The sequence below is a fragment of the Lygodium microphyllum genome, chromosome 24 (genome assembly GCF_053477565.2).
Source record: "Lygodium microphyllum isolate KBCC chromosome 24, Lygodium_microphyllum_v1.1.10, whole genome shotgun sequence".
Lineage (NCBI taxonomy): Eukaryota > Viridiplantae > Streptophyta > Polypodiopsida > Schizaeales > Lygodiaceae > Lygodium > Lygodium microphyllum.
The window spans coordinates 129,597,686-129,624,958 of NC_141158.1; the positions used below are offsets into that span (position 1 = coordinate 129,597,686).

Here is a 27,273-nt window from a genome sequence, read left to right on the forward strand (position 1 = left end):
ATCCAGTAAAATCACAACCACAGTTAATACAAAGAAAACACCCTTGAAACTTCAAAGGGAAATCCCCACAATCAATATGAATCATGGAGGAGACAAGTGTACATGATTAAAGAGTATAGATAGCTTAAAAAGATACTCAGATTCTAGATGTGATTTGCCTGGACAGTCCTCCCTTCCCTGTGAGCAGCACTGGAAAAAAGCTGCTGCAATCACTTTGAATCCAGAAGAAGACAAGTATGATAAACTGCTGATTATTAAGAGCACCACCTTCACTGCATGAGTTGCTGCCATAGTCCATGACCCAAAAGAGCTGATAGTATGATGATTGATAAAGTTCAAAATGCATACTCTTGCCTTAAACCAAATGTAGATTTTGGAAATTGGCAATATCTAGGCACAAAACACAAATACTTACCAATAGCAGGATTTTCTGACTGAACTTTCATGCTGAATGAAACCACATTTCTGAAAGTTTCCCATCTTCCAGACCCATCAGTCCACCAATACTATCAATTCAATTCTAAGGCCTAGATTCCACTATATCCCAGCAGTTCCAGGATTAATATGGTTGAACTCGTTCAGCTATAGAGATATAACTCGATGATTAAACAGAGAGCCACAGGCACTATAACTAAAACTACAGAATCAAGAGAAGCAGTCTACACTAGACCAAATTTCACACCTTATAAAGGAGAGCATGGTCAAGCACAAGAAGAGTAACTGCAGCATTACTGGATATTGGCAATGCCTTTAACAGTATTTAAAATCTTCCAGCATTTTTCAAGAATTGAATTCTAGGATGAACAAGGATAGATGGACACTTATGTCATGACATCCATGTATCGATTAATGTATCTTCCCTTCCTCTCATCAGTTCATTTGGCCTCTACAGCAACTTCTCTCGGTCAACTAGGCAATACAAAGATGCCCTTCGTGTCTCAAATCCCATCCTACTTTATGTAGACAACACTTTCTCCTAACTGGTTCAGCCAAAGGCCTTCCATGATACTTGGATGCCCTACAAGAGTTTCTAGAATCTACACGCAAGGGTCTTGCAATCAATGTGGGAAAGACTAATGTCACGATCTTCAATGTGTCCACAGAAGGGCCTTGTAATCAAAGTGGGAAAACTAAGGCCATGATCTTCAATGTGTCCAAAATTTTGTCATTGAAGGTGCCGTGATTGAATGTGTGCTAGGGGTCCAGGTCGAGTTTTGACATGACTCTACAACATGCACTCCACACGTTGGTGAGTATACAGCCCCAGCCATACCAGAATAAAAAAACTATGTTTGACACCATTATCACATTCTACTTTTGAATGTGACCGCTTCCAAAACAAAAAAACATTAAGAGTATATTGGTCATAATGCTATCTAAAATGGTCACACAGCAGACCATGTACCCATTGGGCATTAGTTTGCAGCCATGACAGCAGTCAAGACAAACAGTCACTTTCACCCCTTGATTAGGCTTTACTCAACTACTCAACCTGGTGGCAACTTGAAATGATAAATGGGGATATCAATGTGCAGTTTGCATAAGTCTCTACATGGCTATAAAACATAAATGAAGTAGAAAGTGACTGAAGACCAGCATGACTACATGACTGTTGGCATGGGCCTCTGCTGCCACCATCTGCTGGACCCTGCCCACCCACATGCACCCTCCCGCCACCCCTGCCTGGCAGAACCGCCTGCCTGCCCCCTGTTGCACCATCCTACCACAATCTCCCACCCTGCAGCCCTGTCTTCTGCCTTGCCCAGCCTCCTGCATCTGCTTCCTGGCCACCACCCTCCCTCATGCCTCTGCTGCCTGCAGCCACTGCTCTGCTTCCTGCCCAACCATAACCTCCTACATCTGTCTCCTGCAACCAGTGCCCAGTTCCTCTACACCTCTACTACCACCAGCTACTCGCTCAGCCTAGAGGGCAGTCCTTCATTGCAGCAGCTCCCTTCTGTACAACAAAGGCATCATCCTCGGCTTCTTCCTCCATGGTGATTGCCCTTCTTAATTCTTGTCCAAGCCTTTTCCCTCCACCTCTTCCATCTTCCCCTCCCCACAGGCACCAGATTCAGCCTAGCAGCCCTAGAAGCACACACAGTCCAAGACAATTTAGCAAATCAAATGAAGGGGGGCAGCTGCCTGTTTTCCACCATCATCAAGGGACTCCAGTGCAGTCCGCACACCCTTGGCGGATGTTTCCCTGCCTATTTGCATTGCTCCAAATACAAAGGTTGTCCTCAAGGATAGAGTGACAGCCCTCGAGGATTCATCTTTGGCCCGCTAGCTGGTTGGAGATTTCCCTCCTTTACACAACTTAAAGGACTCGTCCAAGCAGCTCTTATTGGCACCCCAGCTAGCCCGCAAAAAGGGGTGCTTCTGTTAGCCTATCACTTTTAGTGTTGTCAGTCTGTCAACTTCCGGTTGTGAGCCCCTATCTAACTCTCACGGAAACATGGGAGCTCTAGCATTTTAGCATGCATTTCTCCTATTTTAAGCCTGGTTCTTATGCCTGTCAGTCAAATTTCATCTCCTATCAATCACACACTGTCCGGACTGCCATGAAATTATTTATGGCATTTTTTTCAACAGTCGGACTGTATTAATTGCAGTTCTATCATTATTTCCAGCTGGTTAGCCATATTTTGGCCCCTATTTTAGGGTTAGCCAGAGTTAGGGGTTTCCAACTATTTATAGCTGCCCCTCCCCACACTTTGGTCATCATCTTTTGCAGGCTGCTCCTCCGACTGCAGGCACGCTCCTTTATCTCCAGTGCTGCTGCTGCTGCCACCGTCATTTCAGGCTAGATCCAGTGCCCTCACTGACACCTCGGGCTGCGTGCAGGGATTTATCAGTCCATCTGTTTGTATGCAGCCTTTATTTCAGTCAGTGCAAATTTCTTTCTTCTTTCATCTTCCTACTATCTTCTTTCTCTGTGTTTGAGTTCCTTCTTCCATTGGGCACTCTCACATGGTATCATTGCCTACAAAGGCCAATGCAGTCTGCTGTAGAGGCCACCTAGCCTCAAAACACAGGCATCAGACCTTGCGTTTGCTACAAACCCATCTATTGTTACATGAGGCAGCTGCATCTAGGCTGAAGCAACAGCATATTCCTACTTAGCACCTACTAGCGACAGTTTGTTGGCTGCAAACACAGGTTGGTGACAATCTTCTCCAGTCAAGGACACCTTCTACAACAGGCGACAGCATATTTCCCTTAGGCGACACATCTACACAGCCTTCTGTAGTTGATTTCCTCTTGTTCCCATGTTGTTGCCAGCCAAATGCAAATTTTTCTAGGTGATTGCAAGTTCTCGAAGATGTCTCAACACCAGTTTTTCGGCTTTATTGACTCAGAGGATGAGGCCTCTCATCATTCCTCTGAGCGATGGTGAGATTATCCGGAGTCTGAGTCCTTTGGGCAAACTCCCCGTTCGGAGCACCCCTCTCCTCCTCCCTCCCTCCATGTTTATCATAAGGCACATTCTACCAACCTGAAGATGCCTTACATGGCACCCGCTATACAAGTGCTCCTGCTTCCTTCTTTGCCCAAAGAAGACAAGTTGGATGGCTCCAACTATTCTCTATGGTCGTGTAAGGTGGAGTGTGTTCTCAATACCTTCAACTTTTAGGAGTTTATTTCTCTCCTTGTTCCCCATGGAAGACCCTACACATGAATACCCTTTGGGATTGGCTCAACTCTCGAAGCCCACAAAAAGCGCACGAACTAAGGATCATTTGCCAATTCCATAAACATTTCAACGACTGTCCTCGACTGATCTTTAAAGTGAACATCATATTCCTCTTCCTCTTGCTGATCATCAGCTTCTAAAGGCCTAGAAGGACCCACATTTTGGTCTAAACCAACATTATCATCTTGTTGTCCATGTTGCGCACCTTATCCAAGATCAAGCATTGCATTTTCCCCAACACTTCATAAATTTTCAGATTGAGGGGCATCATGCCTACTTAATCCCATCTCAATATCCAAAAACATTCTTGCTATACTGCTCAACTGAACACAATTTCAGCACTAGAGAAAAGCTTCAAACCTTCAATCATATGCCTCAAGCCCACCAATTCGAAAGAATTGATGGTATCCTAGAAATAGAACCATGAAACCAGCCTTCCTTCCTCTTTGGATAGGATGGTAAAACTTGATCAAGCACCTAATTACAGCAATTAATAATTCAGCATAAACTGAAATGCTTACGTTACCTTAACAATCTTGGACAATAGACACCTAGTTGGCCCCAAAACTAGTGCCCTTTTCGACATTTCTTTAACTTTGATTGCTAATGGACAGTGTATAAGTTGAAATTCCAAAATCTCCTTTCCTAATCCAAAAGCCCCTTGTTGTGTTAGGTGTTAAAGTGCAGATTTCTTTCTTCCTTCATCTTTCTATTGTCTTCTTTCTTTGTATTCGAGTTCCCTCTTCCATTGCACACTCTCAGAGCTTCAAGGCATAGTTTGGTTCTTCTAAGCACAAAGAGGCAGCACTCACTACTAGCCTACTCAATGTCAAATCACTAGTAGCTTACTTTAACAAGTGGGTCAAAGGCAAGAATATTCTTCTGTAAAAGATGGCACCACCATCACCATTGCATTCCCCGGCCTTAATGAGTACTTCACTCTCTACTTGCCTGAGATTGGAAATGCATTTAGACATGTATTCATAAAGATGGGACCTTTTTTGATCGGGTCTCAATGTCCCCCTCGACACTCATCAATCAAAGGCATTGCCCTGCTGGTTCTATCCACACCCTTCCTCACACCATTAGGATTCTTTTGTTTGATGGACAATTTTCACTACAACCAATCACCTACTTCCTTTACACAAGACGATTGAGCAAACTACCCCAAGGCACAACAACATCAAACAAGTTATTAGAATGAGGGACGCAATAGACCTTGACTAGGAGAGAGAGAGACAGAGACAGAGACAGAGAGAGAGAGAGAACGACAAAGAGATAGAGCAAGCAATGCGAGAGACAACAAGAGCAAGGACAAGATGGACCCATAGATGGACTAGAAGATCCTAACCAAAGGTGAAGGCAAGTATATGGCCAATGGAGAGTAGTGAGAGATCTTAGACCTAGTACTTAAGCAACTAGCCCATCTCAAAGTAGGAGCCACCAAGTCACACACCTCCAAATCACTGTCAGCCTAGTAGCATCCCAAGAGCTTGAGATGCCACATCCACATGAGAATGTTATCGGTACTCCTAGGGCCCTAGCTTCCATAGGGAATTGGGTCCCTAGTACATTATAGTTACACTTATGGCCTAGCCTCTACAAGAACCCCCTTGGTCATAAGCTGCAACTCTATAGTCATCGTATGCACTGAAGACTCACCATATATGCTACCTTCAAAGGAGATGTTTGCTACTTTAGACAAAGAGAGTATTCTAGGAGTTGGATCTCAATTCGCATGATTCACTCCACCTTGAGGATCTCTCCCCTTTACTTGATGCTACAAAAATTGCAAAGAGGAGGTTTCGCAAGGTTTACTCCAAGAGACAGCAAAGGCAAGTATGGGCTGCTGAGCCCGAGAGACTTAACATGCTCCTCCGAAGAATCTTCTCATGGAATGTATGAGGCTTGGAAGAACGATTGTTCAAACCATCTCTCAACATAGAGGATATCCCAATGCTCCAAGAAGCTTTTGCCAAGACAAAGCTACACTTATTGGGCACAAACAACAAGAAAGAAGAGGTTTATGGTCTCCCTGTAAGTGGAGAATGCACTTCTTGAATTATTGATCATTTATACCCCAAACAACCAACACCCTCCATTCACCTTCTAGAGTGAAGGGTTCTCCAAGGCAGTTTTCTATTACCGCACCCATTCTTGTTTGTGCACCACCCATCCGAAAGGTTCTATCCCATCCCCCACCATCTCCTATGGTAGTTCCCTAGTAAACCCCATCCCTTTGAGAGAGGGACAATATAAAAGATGCAGCCACGGATTCCCTAGCCCTTTGAGTTTCAAAGAGGGACACCCAAGCTCCTGAGGAGTGTTCTTCAAGGATTGCAATCTCTTATGGCCCTTTCCTTCATGAGATAGCCTCTTTTCTTTGTCGCAAACCACCATCCCCTTCCACTTGCACGCCCATCCCCATAGCCGTTGGTCCTTGTTGCTCTTTCTTAGTAGGTTATGGTGCCTTCAATAGCTTCTCGCTATCACCTCTCAATTGGATCAAAGGCTTGGCTCACCCATTCCTAGCAAGACTTTTCTATAGTGGTCTATTCGATGCCTCTCCACTCCAATTGGCCTCTGGTAGCCTCCCATTAGATCAAACTTTCATCTGGAGAGGGAGTCTTACTCCAAGGCTGGTGTTCATCATCGATAGACTTTCATTGGTAATGGCACACTATACTTCTTCTGCTACTCTTAGATCCATTTTCTCTTCTTTGGCCTTTAGCCACATCAAAGATCTAAGAGAAGGTGTTGGTAGTCATATGTATCATATCTAGTCATCTCCACCGGTGAAGCTCAATTTGAATCAAACAAGGAAATTTGAAGCTCCGACATTGAGTTTTTTCTGACATTTTGTATGACCTAGACATTTAGGTAGAGGGTGCACTTGAACATTTCATTTTTGGCACAATGACCATTTCTAACATTTGGACGGCCTAACCTAGGCACCCATATTTTGGACCTGGTGGAACCAACCTTTCTCCTCTGAAAAGGTGGCAAATAACCTGATTTAGCACTAATTACCACGAGCATAAAATTCACATAAATTGAAAATGCTTGCTTTACTACTTTAATCTTGGACATTGGACACCTTGTTGGCCCCAAAATTGGCGCCCCTTGCAACATTTATTTATCTTATATTGCAAATGGAAACTGTACAATTGAGATCCTTTAATCTCCTCCACTAATCCAAATGCCTCTTGCTATCAAAACTAACCGGCAAGCCTCCAAACCAATTTGCCCCTTGGTTTGCTTGGGAATTGGCCTTCACCGTACTCCTTAAACGACAAATTAGACCCCAAATATGATATTGATTGACTGGCCTCCTACATCTCACTGAAATTCCTCAATTTCAGTAGCCTTGGAATGCGTGCTCAGAATTGAGGACATAGAACTTGGTGTTTTCTCATCCATTGCATACAATTACTCACTCTACATTTGAGTAAACCATGCACAATATTCCCATGTGTCACAAGGACATGAAATTTTGAGATACTCTAATCTTACTGATAACATTTAATTAAGATATTAGCCAAATGTGCAAGGTTGTTCAGCACATGTGATACACATTGCAATTATTTCATGATAACAAGCCAAGGACCCCAAGGATGCAAGGGGTATCAAAGGCAAATGTTATAATAAGTTATGCTTTGTCAAGTACTAGGTGGTGTCTTGTGTCAAATTTTGACCTAGACCAATTTATTGGCCACTAATCTCAGTGGTGACATTAGAGACTAGCCATTAATTAATTAGTTAATTAATGTCGGTCTAAGGGCTAATAACGGCTCAAGGATACTTGAAAGATCAATTGGCCTAGCCAATTTAATTATTAGTATGTGAAATTATTTTTTTTTAAACTAGAATAATTATTGAATTAAATTTTAAATTTAATATTTTAAAAAATAGTTTAATAAGCTAGGTAATGCTGAAAAATGAGATTAGAAGGCTGCTACTTGGCAAGACTCGCCCATGCAAGTGGGATAAAAAATTTTAGGGCTTAATGGAAGTCTATTTTAACCATTGTGAGAGAGAAAAAAGTTATTGGAGAGTAAGGAGATGTTGCTGGTGTCATTTGCACCCACCATGGACCAGTCCTACAGTGAGTGACAACAATTTGGAGCCTTCCAAGAGCAAGTGACAACAGCCCAAGGTCTTTTTGATGCAGATGACAACATACAGGAGAGAGTAGCAGTCTTTCTGGTGGTCCTAAGCTATAGCCAATAGGTTACATCGTTGTTTGAGTAAGGCAGCAGCAGTTTTTCAGTGTTTCTCGCGATGAAACTCTGAAATTTCTCTCTCTACAACATTCTCTCTCATTCCCCAACCATTTCTCAAGTTATCTCAGTATTTTCCAACAATTTGAACATCAACAGAAGAGATTTTAGTCAATCACAAAGAGACAAATAATTGAAGCACAACGATACTCGATCATAATGAAAGTCAATGTACTAATGATTAAATGAAAGTACAATACTCAAAAGACCACAATGAATAATGCCACACTTAAGATTCTAGGATTGCACAAAATGTTCTTTGTAGACAACCTAACCCTAAATGACTTGATCATCATAAAAAAGCCTAACACTAGGGGCACTACTATCCTAGGTCTAATAACTATCCAACATGACAGTTGAAAGCCTCGACGACTAGGGTATTGTGCTAAAAATGCATTAACTTCACTTAAACAACCCCAAAATATGCTTAATTAAGAAAGAAACCTTGTTTATTTAAAAAGAAATGTGTTCCTAGAGAGTGTCTGGATCCCATAAGCACAAACCCACTTGGGAGGGTCCAAACTTTCTATAAATAGGTATATACTACCCTCCATTCAATCCTAATCTCGTTTTTACACGTTTCAGGTGTCCATCATCCAACTGTCATACAGTCTGCCACGTCAACATAATGCTACATTTGCAAGCCCCAGCTACCACCCTGTGGATTTTCTCTCTCCTCTCAACTATCGCTACAGATTTTCCCTCTCCTCAACTTGTCGCTGCTATTTTCTCTCTCCTCCCAACTACATTCATTGCTTTCTCTCTCCTCACCTGCGTTTTTAGTCTTTCTCTCTCCTGCACTGCCGTCTACATTAGATCCAGGCTTCCTTGGCCGTGTTTGCTGGTGTTTAACATCCAGAGGCTACCTTGTGATTCAGGATCCATTCAGAGTACAACACACTCTCCAGCTCATTACCCCTGCCCTGATCCTTGAGATACAGGAGTTCAACGTACAATATTCATTCATTGCATAGTGTGTTTGCTACATGAGCATTGTATATTCAATAATCATATCACTTCATTCATTCTCTGTATTCATTATCTCTGAGTTACCCTAACCCTAACTATGTTCTTCTATCAGTCAATGCTTTGTCATACGGTGTTATTTTTGTTTCTTTGTTAGGGTATTTTCTTCACACAGGATGCCCAAAGCACGAAACAAAGGGCATTAATGGAAAGCCCTTGAGATGGCCTACAATCGCAATCACTACCACTTCATCCCTATCTATCCAACATTTGTGCCACCTCTCATATTACTCCCTATTGTCATCATCACCACTGCCATCATTATCTCTTTCCTCATTCAGCTACCACCCTACTGCATTTCTCTCCCTGTGCTATGACCCTGCTGGTGAAAAAGGTCCCCCTACTATCACTAGCCCTGTATAGCTGTCCCCATCTACGATTGCTATATTTTCTATCCTGCCCACCTCCAACACCATTCAGCTGCTGCATTCTGGCTTCTCCCATATGTTCCTTTGTTGGTCACCATATCTGTTGGATATGTTGCAGTGCTAGACAGCTCTCCCACATCCAACACCATTCAGCTGCTGCATTTTGGCTTCCACTACATGTTCCTTTGTTGGTCATCATATCTGTTGGATATGTTGCAGTGCTAGACAGCTCTACATCGATAGTTCTCCTAAGCCAACACCTTCTCAGCCTCAACATCAATCTCCATATCAGGAACTCCTGTGCTTTGAGTCTCCTGCTGGCCATATAGCTGTGCAACATCATCTCCTCTTCATCTGGTGCCAAGCATTGGTGATTTGCTGCACTCAGAATCCATTCTCAAGAATGACTCTCTCCGACCCTCTCCATCAGCCCACTCCCATGAGAGAGTGTGGGTGAGCATCCATTGTATTACAAATTGCATAATCAGTTTGTTCATTGAGTTTTCATTCAGCATTCTTTAATCATCTCCTTTTTCTCTGCAAGAAAAGAAATTTATATTAATAACACCTTGGAGAAATCCCTCTTGAGGTAAAAATACAAAGTACAATGAGCTTTGTAAAGAGTGTCTAAGTATACTACAAATACAATGGTTTGTGTGAACCACCAATCTAGTAGGCTATAGTGCTAGACCATGTGGGGAGCCATATGGAAAGAAGTATTCAAGTCCCATGTCCACAAGAGGGCCTCTCTCGTCTTCCTCGTCCTCTCAAAGCCGCTCTACCTCCTCATCTCTTTTTCTTCACTTGCATTTTGTCGAAGTTCTAAATGGCACTAGTCCAAGAAGCATTGCCACAAATGGTAGTTGTTTGCTAGAATTATTGCTTAGTTCATTTGGACTGCAAGGTGCAGCCAGGTCATTGATCTACATGATATTTCTACTATAAAGACTCTCTCTAGGATCTATACAAAGATTATCCATATGCTATATAGGAGATGGAAGAGAGTGCAAGTAACTCTAAGCATATAAGGAGGATGAGAGACTTTTATTCAGACATGAAAATTTAGCACCTTCTGTCAAGAAGTGACTGCTATGAAAGCAAACCAACAAGACAGTAGGGCTTGGGGGGAGAAACACAAAGTGCGCATGGCAAACATTGAGAGAGAAGAGAAACTTAGAAAACTCAAAAGAAGATGATGATGAAGCATTGGATCATGCTAAGTGAACAAAGCCCATACTATAGAGTCGAAGCTCTCATTGCATTGTTGATACAGCAGAGTCAAAACTCTAAGGATGAAGCATTGGATCGTGCTAGGTGAACAAAGCCGATACAGCAATGTCGTAGCTCTAAGGATGATGGCATTGTCCTATCTCAATCAAGCAAGAGCACCTGTTGGGAATCTGCACAATTTGGGAAGCACTATGATGAGCGCCAACGGACCAAGGTCCCCATTTGCAAGGACTAGATGGAGCTATTATCGCAAGGCAACCATTCGAAAAATGGGGGATTGACTTCATTGGGCCGATTAGTCTTGCAGCACAATATTCGTAGGCCAAGTATATCACGATCGCCACAGACTACCTCACAAAGTGGGCAAAAGCACAAGCCACTAGGAAAAAATGACTCTAGGACCACGGCCAAGTTCTTTGGTGGAGCCATCACCAATGCCAAGGAGGTGTTTGACTGCAAAACATAACCTGAGAGGCTGATGCGAGGTGGAGAGCAATGTCACCAAGTAGAGACAAGTGATTTGCAACAAAAACTTAAGTGCTTGTTGACGCCAAATGGAGATGATGGTTGCTAGGTCGAGGAAGAGAATCTGCAGCCAAAATGCAACTACAATCTAATGCTAGATGGTGGAGATGATCGCTAGGTAGAGAGAGAATCTGCAACCCAAAATGCAGCCTAGAAGGTGTAGGAGACAAGGCACCTAGTGCACGGAGAGATGAAGACTGCAAACAATATCCTTTGGGTGGGGTGTGAGCAACAATGAAGAGGAGAATATGAAAGAGAGTGACAATGTCAGAAGGAATGAATGTGTGGGATGGGTGTGTATGAATGGATAGAGTCAATGCCATATATATAAGCATAGACTCTCTAGAGTGTCACCCATTGAAGTCTCTTGGGTGGCACACCAACTCTCTCAAAAGACACCCAAAAAGCCTTTTGGGGGCTGTAAATGCCCAACACCCCCACTCTCAAGCCCAAACAAAAGCGAAAAAGAGAAGCGAGAGAGAAGAAGATCAACCCGGAAATCCCAATATTCCACCTATAAGTAACCTATAGTGAAGAACAATAGACATAATGAGCTGATAGGACCCAAAACTCAACCTCGACAGTGAAGCCACAAGCTTGGTTACTCCATGTTGGAAGGTATATGCAGGCCAAGCAACCAAGCCATAGCTGAAAACATCCAAAGCCCCGAACTAGGAAGAACCTATAGATCCTAGGTACGAATGGGAATCAATGGGAAGGGGAATCAATGAGTGAACTGACATGGAGATACCAACCACCTCAAGAAGGTAAAGGAAGTGTGAAGAACCATAGGATGAGTAGGGGCCCCCTCTAAAGTTGAAGGAATGCGATCCCCCTTTAAAGAAGAAATAGGAGCCCCTCTCAATACCCTCTAGAATCCCTCTTGAAGAGAGATAGGGAATCAAGAAACTCAAGGATCACAGCCTCCGAAACATCAAAAGACGAAGGAAATACCGCCGACGATGCCAAAGAAGGTATCACGAGCTCTAATTGAACAAAGGCTAGGTAGTTCCTAGAGGTGGCCTCTCAAAACTATGTAAAAGAGGGAGTGGAGGGAGGGGTATCACACAAAATCTCCTCGATGCCCACATCGGAGTTGTTGTCCATGGAGCAAGACAAGGGAGATGAGAAAATAGCTAGTTCCTATGGAGCCATGGGTGGACAACAATCATTGACTCTCAGTGGAGCAGACTCTAGAGCTAAAGAAGGGGAAGGAGTCGAACAACCTCTGTCTCTTGAAGGAGTGGACTGACGAGAATATGGTATCCAACAATCTTTGTCTCTCGGCAAACAAACTACAGAACTACAAGCCATGGCCGTCGAAGCCATTGGGACTTGAATGTAGGTGGGGAAAACCTCTGTAGTACATTGCAGCGATCTCCAATAGGTCGTGGCGCTTGATGACCCTCCTTTGGCTCATAAGGACTTAGTGTGCATCACATGCATCTTATTGCCTTGAGCATAATACTCAACCAATGCAAAACAATTTCTATGGCCCATAATGGAGATGTGGCACAAGAAGTACCTAGTGGTAGACGAATATACTCCGGTCGTATGGAAAGCAAAGGTCAAACTCAATAATCTTCAATGGTATGACCGTTCTTGCTACAATAGAAGCACCCAATGAAGTCTATTAGAAGAAGCCATAGCACTAGGGTGTGAACCTATAAAAGGGAGAGTGGGAGAGAGAAGAAGAGAAGGGTATCTCCTAATGATGTAGCAGAACTAAGGGGAAAAATCAAAAGATGATGCCTAACTTGTAACTTGTCTTTGCCTTCTCTGATGCAAAGGATCTTTGCAACTCTCAAAGCACGTCTAGCTTTAATACCATGTCAAGAAATGACTGTTGTGAAAGCAAATCAGAGAGACAGTGGGTTTTACAGGGAGAAACACAATGCGTATGGCAAATATTAAGAGAGAAAAGAAACTCACAAAACATAGAAAAAAAAAATGATGAAGCTTTGAACTATGCTAAGTGAATAAAGCTGATATAGCGGAGTCAAAGCTTAAAAGATGACTATATTGTCTTGTTTGAATCAAGTGCTAACACTTGAAGGGAATCTGTACAATCAAGGGAGCAAAACACAATCCTCTAGTAATAGGATGTCGAAGATGTATACTGAAGGTAAAGGACAGCTATCAAGGGAGTGGAACGCAGTCCTTTGATACCATTGAAGTCGAGGAAGAAAATCACGAGCTATGAACGCGTACTTCCAAAAATGAGGATTAGCAAGATGGCCTTCATATAAGGAAATTTAGCCCTTGAGGAAGCAAGAATTGCAAACACATAGGTGTCTAAGGTAGCAAGTGCCTGCCGAAGTTGTCACTGATGCCGCAAGGTGTCAAACTACAAAACACAGCTTGAGAGACTAACACTAAGTGAAGAGCACTGCCACTAGGTAGAGAGAGGTGATATAGCAACAAAAACGCAAGTGTCTATTGATACCAAATGGAGATGATGGTCACCAAGTGCAGGAAGAGAATTTGCAATCAAAAACCCAAGTAATCTAACAACAAATGTTAGAGATGGTCACCAAGTGGAGTGAAATCAGCCTTCATCTTCGGATAGGGTGGTAAAACCTGATCAAGCACTTAATTACAGCAATTAATAACTGAGCTTAAACCAAAATGCACGCATTACCTTAACAATCTTGGACAATAGATACCCAATTGGCCACAAAGCTGACACCCCTTTTGGTATTTCTTTAACTTTGATTGCTAATGGACAATATACAAGTAGAGATTCCACAATCTCCTTTCTTGATTCAAAAGCCCCTTGCTATACATATAAACAGCAAGCAATTTGGGCTGATTGCCCCTTGAATTTCACCTAGAACTTGCACAAATGGAACCACCAACTGGCCAAATGCTACCCCAATTTACAATGGATGGGCTGACATTTGAAATCCCTATCAATTCCACGAATTTCAAATGCTAATTTCAGTGTATGATGCCTTCTCTTGTTGGCACAGGTCCCAATGTGGCTGTCAAAACCCTAATTTCTGCTTTTAATTAGGTTTCACAATAAAGATTGATTGAAATCTCTTCCTCTAATGGCTCAAACTACTAGAAAATGCCAAGATAACTTACGAGATAGTTGGGGGATGAGAGAGAATGATGTAGAGAGAGAAATTTAAGAGTTTCATAGAGCCAAACACCGAAAAGCTACTATTGCCTTGCTGGAACAGCCATGGAAGCTATCACCTACAACTTAGAACCACCAGAAATACTACTCCCTCTCGTGTATATTGTCATCTGCACCAGAAGGACCTTGGGTTGTTGTCACCTGCTCTTGGAGGGCTCCAAATTGTTGTCGCATGCTATAGGACTGATCCATGGTGGCTGCAAATCATATTAGCAACCTCTCCTTACTCTCTTAACAATCTCCTCCTCTCTCACAATGGCTAGAACAAACTTCCACTGGCCCCTAAAAACGTTTTTCCCACTTGCATAGGCAAGTTTTATCAAGTAACAGCCTTTTAATCCCATTTTTCAACATTATCCAAATTAATTTTTTGAATATTAATTCTGAAAGTTAAATTAATAATTATTCTAGTCCTCAAAAAATTAATTTCACCACCTAATAATTAAATTGGCTAAACCAATCTGTCTTCCAAGTATCCCTGAGCAGTTATTAACCATTACAACAGCATTAATTAAGTAATTAATGCATTAATTAAGTAATCAATGCCTAGTCTCTAATGTCACCACTGACATTAGTGGCCAATACATTGGTCTAGGCCAAAATCTGACACCAAGTACCATCTAGTACATGTCGTCAGGCATAGCTTATTACAACTTTTACCTTTGACACCCACTGCATCCTCACGGTCCTTGGCCTATTACCATGAAATAACTACCATGTGCATCACATGTGCTAAACAACCTTGGACATTTGGTTAATATCCAAATGTTATCGGCAAGATTAAAGCATCTTTAAAATGTCATGTCTCCGTGATGACACACCTTCCCCTTGAAAACCTTGCAATCGTCCTCAATTGCACTGCATTGTGCCAAAGGAAAAGCATACTACACTGGAAGTTCCATAAGCCATCATAGTCACAACATTAGCCACTATTATCCAACCATGCCACATGTTCCAAACCTTGCTGAATTTTTCTAGCCAACATAAACATGATATAAATCTGAAATACAGTCCAAAACTGTTGCTAGAAACCCATTGGATGCATCTGTAACTCATGTTTCTCAATTATTCTAACTCCACAACCATAGTAGAGCATATTCTCAACATAAACCATCGCTGAAATTGTCGATGGCATTTACTAACATATTGTTGTCCATAGAACCAACTATAAACCATTGAAAACTGAGCATAATCTAATCATTTGCTGATTTGAGAGCTAATCACAAACTATTGCAAATGTGACCTCAAACTAATCACAAACTAACCGCAAAAATTGATCAACAATCAATGCAAAAACTGATACAAAACTGATCCCAAAAGTGACCATAAATGGTGTGTAGTCTTAGAGTTGCGGTAACAACCATACTCATCTGCATACATCTCACAATGACTAGTACACTGAGTAGTAACTCCATGGCAGACATACTATCAGCACATTACCTTGGATGCATGATGAATACATCCCAGATTCACTACATACAAGCGCTATCTACAAACAAAAGAAGTGCAAGTGCTACCTCCCCCTTGAGCATCAAGCAATGCTCCGGACTCCTGCTCTGTTGAACCTAAGTGAGCCCGAGAACCAAAGTCGGCTCTAGCTAAAAGGCATCTCGAATCGTGATAAAGTTCCAACAACTAAGAATGGTCTGCCAAGTTATCCTCTTCCATACACTTTGCATCCATTGGTAAAACAATGCTAAAGCTTCACCAAGAAATATATGGAAACTTTACCTCTCACTTTATTTGCCTCGAAACCTCCACTAGGTTGTAAGTGTTTCTTCCCCTTAAAGCATTGCAATGCTTTATACTTTCACATTGTTGCAATTCCAACTCAACTTAACTAATATGCAACATTGCATCCAATTGACTAGCCCCTCATGTACACTTGACATGCTATGAGCACCACATGCATTAAGCATCATTCTTATTTGCATAATGACCATTCCAATGTGACTGTGCATGGAAATTTACATACTACTAGCCATACCAAGATACATTTTCCCATATGTTGCACACATTACTAACTGTATTTTTCCTCATAACCAACACTATACGGAGCATTTGCATAACCAGCATTAATACCATGAGTCCCAAACACAGTGAACTGCATATATGCATTGCCAAACTTGTCACTTTGTGCCTCAACATCATGTCAATATTGCTATACATGGGGTTATGCATATTACTAGCCATCCCCGAATACATTGGGCCTTGCACACCATGCATTGGTTGCTCTTATTTCCTGAAATTTTTGGGCTGAAATTAGCTGAGTATTCAGCCTGTTATCTGCTATCATAAATGACAACATTGGTACTTGGCACTTTTGCTAACAAATGGCCACTAATGCTTGTAGCAACAATGATACTAAAACCCTTCTTGAAATCAAGAGGTTTGATGGCACTGGCTTTGATCTATGGAAAGACTGGATGCAAGGCATTTTGTTTCTCAAAGACTGTGATGATGCTCTCTTGGAGACTAAGCCTACACCTATGCCAAATGAGGATTGGGCTACATTCAACAAGAAGGCCATTGCATACATTAAAATGGGTGTATCTAATGATGTACTTATAGATATTAAGTGTCTTGATACAGCTTATGCTATCTAGAAAAAGTTAAAGGACACTTCTGAAAATACAACTCCACTAAATCAAGTGCATCTCATGCATAAACTTGTGAACATGGAGTTTGGATGAGTCTAAGCCAGCATCTGAGCATTTGAGTACTTTCACAAGGATTTTGAGTCAGTTGCATGACTCTGATTTGCAACCTTTCAATGATAAACTGAAAGCTATTTTCTTGCTGATGACATTACCTGATAGCTAAGAGGCTTTGGTTGTTTCACTTAGCAACAATATTACTTTAACCTTTGATGGTGTTAGAGGCTCTATCCTCAAATGAGGAAATCAGAAGAAAGTCCAGTGGAGAAAGTAGTAGTTCAGCCTATCATCTAAGAGGTAGGTCAGAGAAGAAGGGTAATGCAGTAAATAAAGGCAAAGTAGAAGAAAAAGCAAGGGCAAACAACAAGATGTTACTTGTTATCAGTGTGGACGTAAAGGGCATAAAAAGCCCGAGTGTTGTTATTACAAAAAGGAGCAAGAAAGAAAGAAACAACAGAGAAAGAGAAAGAAGGATGACAAGAAAGATGATGTTAACTCTCCCTCAAAAGAAGTTGCAAAGGCAAATGTTGCATCTAGTGTGGTTTATTAAAGAGTCTCTAACACTACTGGAGAGATACTTGTTGCAACCTCCTACAATGTAGACACTATGGCAGCAGCAAGTAATATGCACATCACCAAAAAGAAGGCAATTGATGCCTTACTTTCAGCCCATGATGGGCTATCCCGATCTTGGATAGTGGACAGCGGTGACTCTTTTCAAGTTACTCCCTCCCTGAAGTCATTTTCTGAATACACTGTAGGTTGCCTAGGCAAGGTTTACTGGGGCAACAAATATGCATGTGAGATAGAGGGTGTAGGTACCATTCACTTGGTCCTTCAAAATGGCCCAAGAGCTGATTCTACAGGATGTCAGATATGTACCTGGCATAAAGAAAAGTCTACTATCCGTTGGGCAGCTTAATGCAAGAGGGTATTTTACTACCTTTGGTGGTGGATCTTGGAAGGTCCACAAGGGCTCTATGCTGATTGTTAAAGGCAGCAAAAAGGGCACTTTGTACTATTTGCATTGTAAAGCATTACTTAGCAAGTTCTTGCCAGTGGCTGAAGTTCATTCACAGATGGAACTTTGGCACAAAAGACTTGGCCATATGAGCCAAAAGGGCCTTCAGATTCTCCTCTTTAGGGAGATCTGATGTTAAAGGCTCTAGTCTCAATTTTTGTAATGATTGCCTATATGGAAAACATGTGAAGTCTCCTTATTACTCTCGTGTCGTTAAGAAGTCTAATGCTCTTAATTTAATATACTTTGATGTGTGCACTATGCTTGTTAATTCATATAGGGATGCACGTTACTTTGTCACTTTTATTGATGATTTCATTAGAAAGTCATGGGTGTATGTATTAAAGAGCAAAAAGGAAGTGTTTGATACCTTTAAAAGATTTCATGCTTTTGTTACCACACAAAGAATACTTAACTTAAAAGCTATAAAAACAGATAATGGGAGTGAGTATGTTGCTAATGAGTTCAAAAAGTTCTGTGAGATTCATGGCATTAAAAGGGAGTTGACAACTCCTTATACTCCTGCATCAAATAGTGTGGCTGAAAGATATAATCGCACACTTTGTGAGAGAGTCAGATGCATGTTGTCCACAACTAATCTCCCGCAATAGTTCTAGGGAGAGGCTCTTAAAACTACACTTCATGTATGCAATCACTCTCCAAATTGTACATTGGAAAATGGCATTCCTGAAGACTGTTGGGAATAAAGGCCCTTGTGCCTTTAAATGTGCTCGGGTGTGAACACACCCTTAGCATTTGTACTTACCTATATATATCTATCTAAAAAACCTAAAGAGGTACACTCATCATTCTACTCAAAAATAGTGCAAACTCTCTACTCTGTACTCTCTCACTCTCTCTGTCTCTCTGGGCCAAAGGAACGACTGTCTTGATCGCCGTGCCTCCCCGTCACTAGAAACTGCTATCAGAGCTGTGGTTGAGGCATTTGTACTTCTCAGAATTCGAGCAGGAGTTGTCACAGGTGAGCAGGTCGTGAGGTCATTTTCTAACCTGACAAGCAGTCGTGAGACAGTCGGTGGTAAGGCAGCTGACGTGTTGGCAATCGGACAGGCGATTGGCAGGAGCTACAGGCGTGAATCAAGCGGAACTTTTTTTTCCTGCAACCGGACTGGAGACGAGTTGACAGATGGCACGTGCAAGGCATTTAACTTCTGCAACAAGCGTGACGAGGCAGTCAGTTGCAGCTGACGAGATGGTGGCGCTGACGAACCACCAGGCGGTGACCACGGATTGTCGACACGCAATGAGACAGCAGGTACTAGGCAGCGACTTGCACGGTGGGTCAACGGACCCATCGTTCAATATTTTCTTTTCTTCAAAATTCATTTTTTCTTGAAGTTCCCCTACTAAGGGTTTACGCGTAGAGGCACACCTTCAAATTTTCGTGCAATCCAAGCCCAGAAATTTGGGATTTTTCCTGAATTTGGGGATCTTAATGTAGAACTAGACAATCTACTAACTCAAAATTTACAAAGTTGATGCACATTTTTCCATGAATTTTTCAGGGCCTTTCACATTTTAGTAAAATTCTTTCAATTTCAGAAATTAGTGCACGCAGGACTTGGAAAATTTAGGGATTTGTCCAAATTTGGTGCAAGCAAGATACAACAGTGATATCTGTCTCAAAATTTGCAAGAATTTATGACATTTTATCCCCGTGCAATTTGGGGCTTTTGCAGTTTGGGCAAAATTTGTGCACCATTTGGTCATTTTATGTACATGCAAGCTCAATTCCATGCAATTTGGACATCCATCACTTGCAAAATTTGGGGGTTTTGCTGAAATTGCTCTATTTTGGCAAAATTGGGCTGTTCTATGCACGACAGAGAAAATGCAGATGTGTGGTTGATGCTTTGAGCACAAAATTTTGAGGCTTTTGACCGTGCGTGTCAAATTTTATGCCCGTGGATACATGTACAACAGAAATTGCAGCGAAAATTTGGGATTTCTTATGTAATGTGATGCATATGCCCTTGGAACAGCTATAATCAGTTGTGGAATGCTGTAGCACATGGTTTGGTGCTTCTGAAAACTTATTTACATATCTGAAATCTTTGCTTCTACGTGGCCACCCCTCCAAGCCACCTTCACCAATCCGCCATGTGCCACAGTGACAAGTGGTGGGTGGGGGAGACACCACCACCACCACTCTACTCCCTCCCCAATAATAACCCCTTCCCTGCTATAAACCCTCCCCCCCCCCAAATCGTAAGCAAAAAGAAAGGACAAAACGCATGGATGTTGCATAGGCAAAGAGGTGAGAGAGAGAGAGAGAGAGGTGAGAAGAGACACACTTCAGACGAGCCAATGGGTCCTCAGGACCGTTCCTATGCGCAGGTTGCCTCCGAACCTGTGGATTCGCAGGAAATAGACTGGGAGCATTTGCTGGACTTTGCCAATACTCTGCTTGGCGATTATGTCCAGCATAATAATGAAACTTTCTCTGCTGCGGCTGCGGATGATGTGCTGGAAGCGACAGTGGACCCAAAATCAGTCTTGCGGTCCTTCTCGGTGTTCTATGACCGTGCAGTTATACTTTTTTTCACCGGCAGGATCCCAGTGCTCTCACATATTCGCCAGTGGATGCACCACTTATTGCAAGGGGAGTATGTTGAGGAGATCTTCCTTGGACCTCGCGGCTTTTATGAGGTGCTGTTGAAATCCGAATTGCATCGAGCTGAGCTACTGTCCAAGTTGCCACTATTCTTTGACCGCCGCTTGGTCCATGTGGTACCATGGCGCCCTATGGCTGACTTCCAGCGTCTGCTTCAACGCGAATGCCCGGTGTGGGTGGAAGTGGAAAATTGTCCAGCGGTATATTGGCCATTGTTGAAAGACGCGATGGCGGTTGTGGGCACAATGCTGGTTCCCCCCAGCCTCAGGGCTATGAACCGAAACCGTCTATGCATGTTATGGGATACGGCCAGGAAAAGGCCTGCGTGGCTTCGCCTCAATTGCGCTGGCATGCATCCTTTGCATTTTCGCCTGAAATGGGGCAATTTTGCCGGACACTGCTTTTCATGTGGTAAATTAGGGCATTTTGTAGCTGAATGCCCGGAACGGCAACTGTCTTCTGAGGAGGCGCAGGTTGTGCAGCCCAAGGATGACATGGTGCTTGATGCCCAGACACAGGAGACCCTTCAGCCCCCTACTGTCATGGAAAAAGGTAAACAACAGGTCCGAGCTTTGGATTCTCCTAGCTCTGATTGGATTGAGGCACGACAAAAAAAAGGTAAAAAGTTGGACGCAGGCCTGGCAGATCCTGGGCCTCATGTTTCCCCGGATTCCGTGCGCACGTACACGCGCAGGAAAGACATGGTCACCCCACAGCAGGTTGTGCGTACCATGGCCCCGTCAGCCCCCCGCAATCCGTCTTCAAGGAAAGTCTATTCCGAGGGCCCCAAGGGCCCACCTGCTAAGCTGGCGTTTGATGCGAAAGGCAATGTGATTACTCCTTGGGATAGGCGTTATCCCCGCCCTGCTCCCAAGGTAGTGGATTTCCCTTCTACCTCTAAAGCAGGTCACCCGAATTCATTTGCAGTATTGGCTGATTTTCTGGATGAGGGTGTCCTGGATGCCCTCGCGGAAAAGATGCAATCGAGGCAACAGGCGCCTCGTTCCTGACTTCCTTTGTTTGAAAATATATGAAGATTGCCACGTGGAACGTGCGAGGCATTTGCTCTCGCCATAAGCAGCATACCATGTGGTCTGTCTTGCATGAAAATCAGTGGGATGTATGATGTGCAGTGGAGCACAAAAGTCATGGTGAGGCAGGAAAGGTTGTGGATTGTCGTGGATTTCGTCTGTTTTATGCAGGGACACATGCTAAGCATTATTCGGGCGTGCTGATGATTGTTCATGAGAAATACCAGCCTGTTCTTGTTAAAAATGATGTGCACGGCCGCTTTCTGGTAATCGAAGTCCTATTTGAAGGCGAGATTTTATGGCTGCTGGGACTTTATGCTCCCAATGATCCCACATCCCGACGGGATCTATGGTTGACTTTGCAGGGCTCCATGGCACTTGGCCGCAGAGGGTTTTTGATGGGAGATTTCAATATGTGTGTTGACTCTTCGCAGTCCACCTCAGGGCATTCGGTAATGGATACGCCAGAAAGCCGGGTGTGGAACTCCTTTGCTTTGCACATACTTAAGCAAGATCTTTGGTCGTGGCTTCACCCTTCTGTTTCAGGTTTTACTTTTCATTCTGCGCAATATGCAACCACTTGGTCGCGATTGGACAGAATGTATATCATGCAGGGGGATGATTTTCTTCCCGAGATGCTGGAGATGAAGGTCTTGCAGCAATATGCGTTGTCGGATCATTTTCCCATCCAGCTTGAGATGCGGGCACAATCTGTTGCACCTTTTATGCAGTTCCTGGATAAGCTCCCTTTACGCTTCAACTCCTCTTATTTGAAGCATCCAATTTTCCAGGATTATATGCAGCAACTGATTGAGAGGTTCTTATTGGACTTCGCCTCTGAGGGCTTGGCTTCGTTTGCACGCCTGCTCTCTAATGTGCAGCGGGTTGCTCGGCAGTATGGGATTCACACTGCCTCTCTTTGTCGCCGCCGTCGACTTGCAGTAGAGGACTTATTGGCCTTGGTCCGTTCCTTGCTCCCGGATTCCCCAGATGATGATTTTCTGCTATCTCTGGAGCGGCGTTTGGCCCATCTTATTCAAGTCTTTAGCTTGAAATCTTATCAGTAGGCCAAGCTGCATAACTTGACTGACACATTGCAAGATAATGCCTGCCAGTCTCATAAGTTCTTTCGCGCCTTGCATGCTTCTCCAGCTCGCGAAAATATGACTCGACTTCAGGACTCGGAAGGTCGCATGGTCACTGATCCGCAGACCATTATCAATATGTGCAGAAATTATTTTATGGATCTTTTTGGTTCTTCATCCTTGCCGTCTAGCCAGGTTACGCATGCCCGCTCGGTCTTCTATCAGCTGGTCCACCAGCAGGTTCCGTTTGATATGCAAGCCTCTTTGGAGGCGGATATTTGCGAAGAGGAGGTTATGGATGTGTTGTTGCACCTGCCTAAGGATAAAAGTCCTGGTTGGGATGGTCTCACTAATGAATTTTTTGAGCACTCAGCCACGCAGTTGGTAAAGCCTTTAGTGGTCATGTTCTAGCAGGTTTGGGAAACAGGGGTCATGCCTTCTTCATGGAAAGAAGGCCTCATCAAACTGATCCCCAAGGTCCCTTCGCCGTCAAAGCTGCAACACTGGAGACCAATTTCGTTGATGGGCGTGATGTATAAAATCTTTTCCAAAGTGCTGGCAAATCGGCTTCACAAGCACCTTCCAGCTCTTGTGCACCCCCTCCAATATGGTTTCATTAAGGGACGCAACATTTTGCACAATATCTTGAATGTGCAAATGGCTATTGATTATGCGAGGCACTCCAATCAGCAAGTGGTCTTGATTCAACTAGACCTGGAAAAGGCGTTTGACTGTGTGGACTGGTCTTTCCTTGCAGAGCTTATGTCTGCTATGGGCTTTGGGATCCGCATGTCCCGATTGATCTACACCATTAGTACTGAGGCCTCTTCAAGAGTTATGCTTAATGGTGGGGTCACAGAGCCATTTCTCCTTGCACGCTCGCTCAGACAAGGCTGCCCTTTGAGTCCTCTCTTCTTTGCCTTGGCGACTCACCCGGTCCTTTCAATGTTATCCTCCATGGCGGCTTCTGCCCAGCTGGCAGGGTTATCTCTTCCTTTGGGGCAGCACTTCATTAGCCAATCTTTGGCTGATGACTCCTTTATGATTTTGCAGGCGGACAGGGATAACATTCGCAAGGCATTAGATGTTTGGACGCTCTTTGGTCAAGCTTCTGGTCTTCGCATCAATGCCTTCAAGTCAACCATTCTCAGTTGCACGGAGCCTGATTTAGAGTCATTAGGCTGGCAGGGCCAGGTGGTTTCTCGTGGCGCGATTGTCAGGCATCTTGGATACCCATTGGGGGTGGATGTACGGCCAAAGGCCCTGCTGGAGTGGATTTCACACAAACTGGCCGTGAAGTTTATGTATTGGAAGTCGCAAGCCTGGCCGTTCCATGTCCGCCTCAAAGTGGCTCAGACAATTATGCTACCAATGCTGACGTATTTCCTGCCATTACTGCCATGGACGCCCAGTACTTTGAAGGCTCTTACTCATCCCATTCGTTTCATGCTATGGAAGAAAGATTCACTGCAGACAGGCATTTCCTGGATTTCATGGTCACATGCATGTACCCCTAAGCGCATGGGTGGTGGAGCTATTTTGGATGCAGAAACTCATATGCTGGCTCTTCGTTGGTCTCTGTTTCGTGCCATGTGTGTGGATCATCACCCGTGGACCATCATAGCCCGTTATTTTCTTGAGGACAGCGGCCTCCGCCAGGGTAACACACGGCTTCGAGCCTCATGGTGGCATGTTCTTAATGCTGACGCTCGTTTCTCCAGTCCCTCTTCCTCTTTGTTAGTGCATTTGGTCGGCTCTTGGAAAGTGGTGCTCCAAAAGGCCCGTTGGCATCCTGTAGGGGACCGCGTGCAGACAAATTCTTTTCAGCTGGAATTGTTGGCGGTATCCACATTACTTTCATGGGAAGATAAACATCAGCTCAGACCAAGATTTAACCGCATGGCCCGTTTGGGTGTGACTTCGATTGCGGATGCTACCCTTGCCACTCGCAATGTCCTTGCATCATTTCGGACTGCTAGGAGACTTTTCAGGATCCCGCGCGGATACCGTGATTTATGGGGGAAGCTTTCCTCGGAACTTCAGGGTAGGCAACCCTTTCCTGCCCTGGCTATGGATCGCCCTTGGCAGGACTGGGACCTTGCAGGCCGGTTGAGTCTGGAAAAGGCCTCTACTAATCAGGTGTATCATCTTCTCATTAAAGATCACCAATGGTTGGGCGTGAAAGTTAATGCTGTTTGGGGCCTGCGGAAATCACTGTCATGGTGGCAGGCAACGCTGATGGAGGGATGGCAGAACAAGACACCTTTCAAATGCAAGGTCTTTCTGTGGCGGGTAATGATTGGTGGTCTTCCTCTTGCCTCGGCCCTTTCCAAGCGTCGAATCTCGAATGGCACTTGCTTCTTCTGCACCACTTCGGCGGAATCGGCCCGACATCGATTTCTTTCTTGCCCGCTCGCCAAGAATATCTGGTCACTCTTGTCACGAATCTGGCACGCGGTGGTGGGGTCTTCACTGATTCCCTTCGATTGGGTTTTTGTGCGCCCGAAGTATCCCACACCACCACCGTTACATATGAAGATCTTATTCCATTTTTTCAGATACTGGGGATGCTGGCACATTTGGACCACCCGAAATGCTTTTCTCTTTGATTCGGCTTCTAATGTACCGTGACATATTGCAAGGCTTAAAGGGCTCTTGCATTGGCAGCTAGATCTCATCAGGCACTCTGACTTGCTCCCTCGGGAGGATTTGTATTCCTGGCATTTGGCAATTGCCTCTGGGTCCTTGCCATGATTGGTGTAACTTTTTAGTACCCTAGTCCGGGGATTTCCCACACGTTGGCCTATGGCCCTCGTGCCTCTTGTACTCGTGTAATCATGTAATCTTGTACTTTCTTCGTAATTAATACAATTACCTTTTACGAAAAAAAAAGATACAAGAAGAGAGGTGAAGAGAGAGAGAGGTGAGAAGAGAGATACAAGAAGAAGAAAAAGAAAGAGAGGTGAGAAGAGAGAAGAAGAGGGGGAGAGAGAGAGGGAGAGAGGGAGAGAGAGGATAAGAAAGAGAGAGAGGGAGAAGGAATATTCCAAGATCCTTCTCTTCCCCTCCTTAGAGGGTGATCACACGCGATGTTCTCCCCCCTCGTTTCGCTTGGTTATCCGCAGCCTAATTTTTCCCCCAATTGGCCCCGCTATTCGAGAAAAAGGTAGCTGAAGTTTTGTGGGAATCATGTTTAAAGCGAAAAAGACAAGGAAATGGCCCCAAGCAAAGAACGTCGGATGCAGGCAAAAATCCCATAATCTGCAACAAAACTTCAAGTGACGACACCACCACCAATACAACTACAATGCCAGTCATAAGTATTGTATTTCCAAATTGACAGATGCTTGCTTTGATTCCCCCATAAGATGCATCAGACCCGAACTAAACCACGTGAGAATAGTTCGTTCAAAAAGATAAACTTCGTCTCGAGTATTCCAACGATTGAGTTCTCAAATGCATGTATTAGGAGAAGTTAGTTGCATTTAGATGCCACACAATAAATTCATAAACAACATATAAGGCTTCAGGCATTGTCGACTCCCCGTCCTCGCAATAGTAGCGCATCTTCATCACTTTAAAGGTATATACTGCAACTTGCACGCCTGATGGATTGCATGGCAAGCAACCTAGCCTAAAGAGAATCATTTTCGAAACTCTAGGCCTTTGTCCAAGCTTTTGCTAATAACACGACCTGATAACTTATGTTTGATAGATGGGAATCTTGATGATCTGCGTAGTAGTATAAGCAATGGTCATAAGGATTAAGACTAAAATACCTTGAGGTGTGTCCGACAACGACTATGTTTATCAATCCTATTGGGGGTTGGGCTAGATACAAACAACATCTCCAAGCCTCAAAGGCAAGTAGAGAGCTCAAGGGATTAGGAAAACCCGAGTCAAGGGAAAGACCGATGCTTTTGTACTTGTTGGAAAGAAGGTTGGGTTATCGATTAATGTAAGTGACTAATAGAACTTATATCTTGTATAGTGGTTAAAGCTGTAATATATGCCTTAGCCGAAAGAAGGGTGTGTTAAGTAAATTTTACACAAAACCGCTCCTCATCACAAGGGGGAAAGCAAATACGGGATGAAAAGGTTATCGCAACTATTCCAGCAATGTTTGGAAAAGGATACCATTGTTTTTGTTGATTAATCAAACAACGTCCTAAATGCTTTTGCATTAAATTGATTGTTGGGATGTGATTTGAATTATTATTCCAAGTGCTTGTGTTTGATGGTAAACACATGGCAAGGGTCAATGATGACAAATTGTCATGGGGAATAAAGGAACATTTTCTTAAAAGATGATATTAGGCTGATTGTGCTTGATTCTTAATTGGATTAATGAAGGAATGATATTTTGCGCGGGTGGATCATCTCCAAGGTCACACTGCGTTTCAACCTGAGAGGGCACTGCTCCATTCACGGACCGAAGGTCGAGTGGTGAAAAGGCCAACCACGGAAGTTGTGTCTCACTCCTAGGTCGCTTGGGGTCACGTGGAGCTCTAGACACCTCTTGCTTAGTCCGGAACGAAGTTGAAGACTGACATGAGCTCAACGTCTGCGGCGT

The 27,273-nt window shown here is 43.6% G+C and overlaps 1 protein-coding gene across 5 annotated transcripts in view; it reads right to left on the reverse strand.

The window, feature by feature from the left end:
* LOC148015638 (exportin-4 protein) overlaps positions 1-27,273 on the reverse strand; it is a 171,894-nt gene that overhangs the window by 122,815 nt on the left and 21,806 nt on the right. The window lies entirely within an intron of this gene.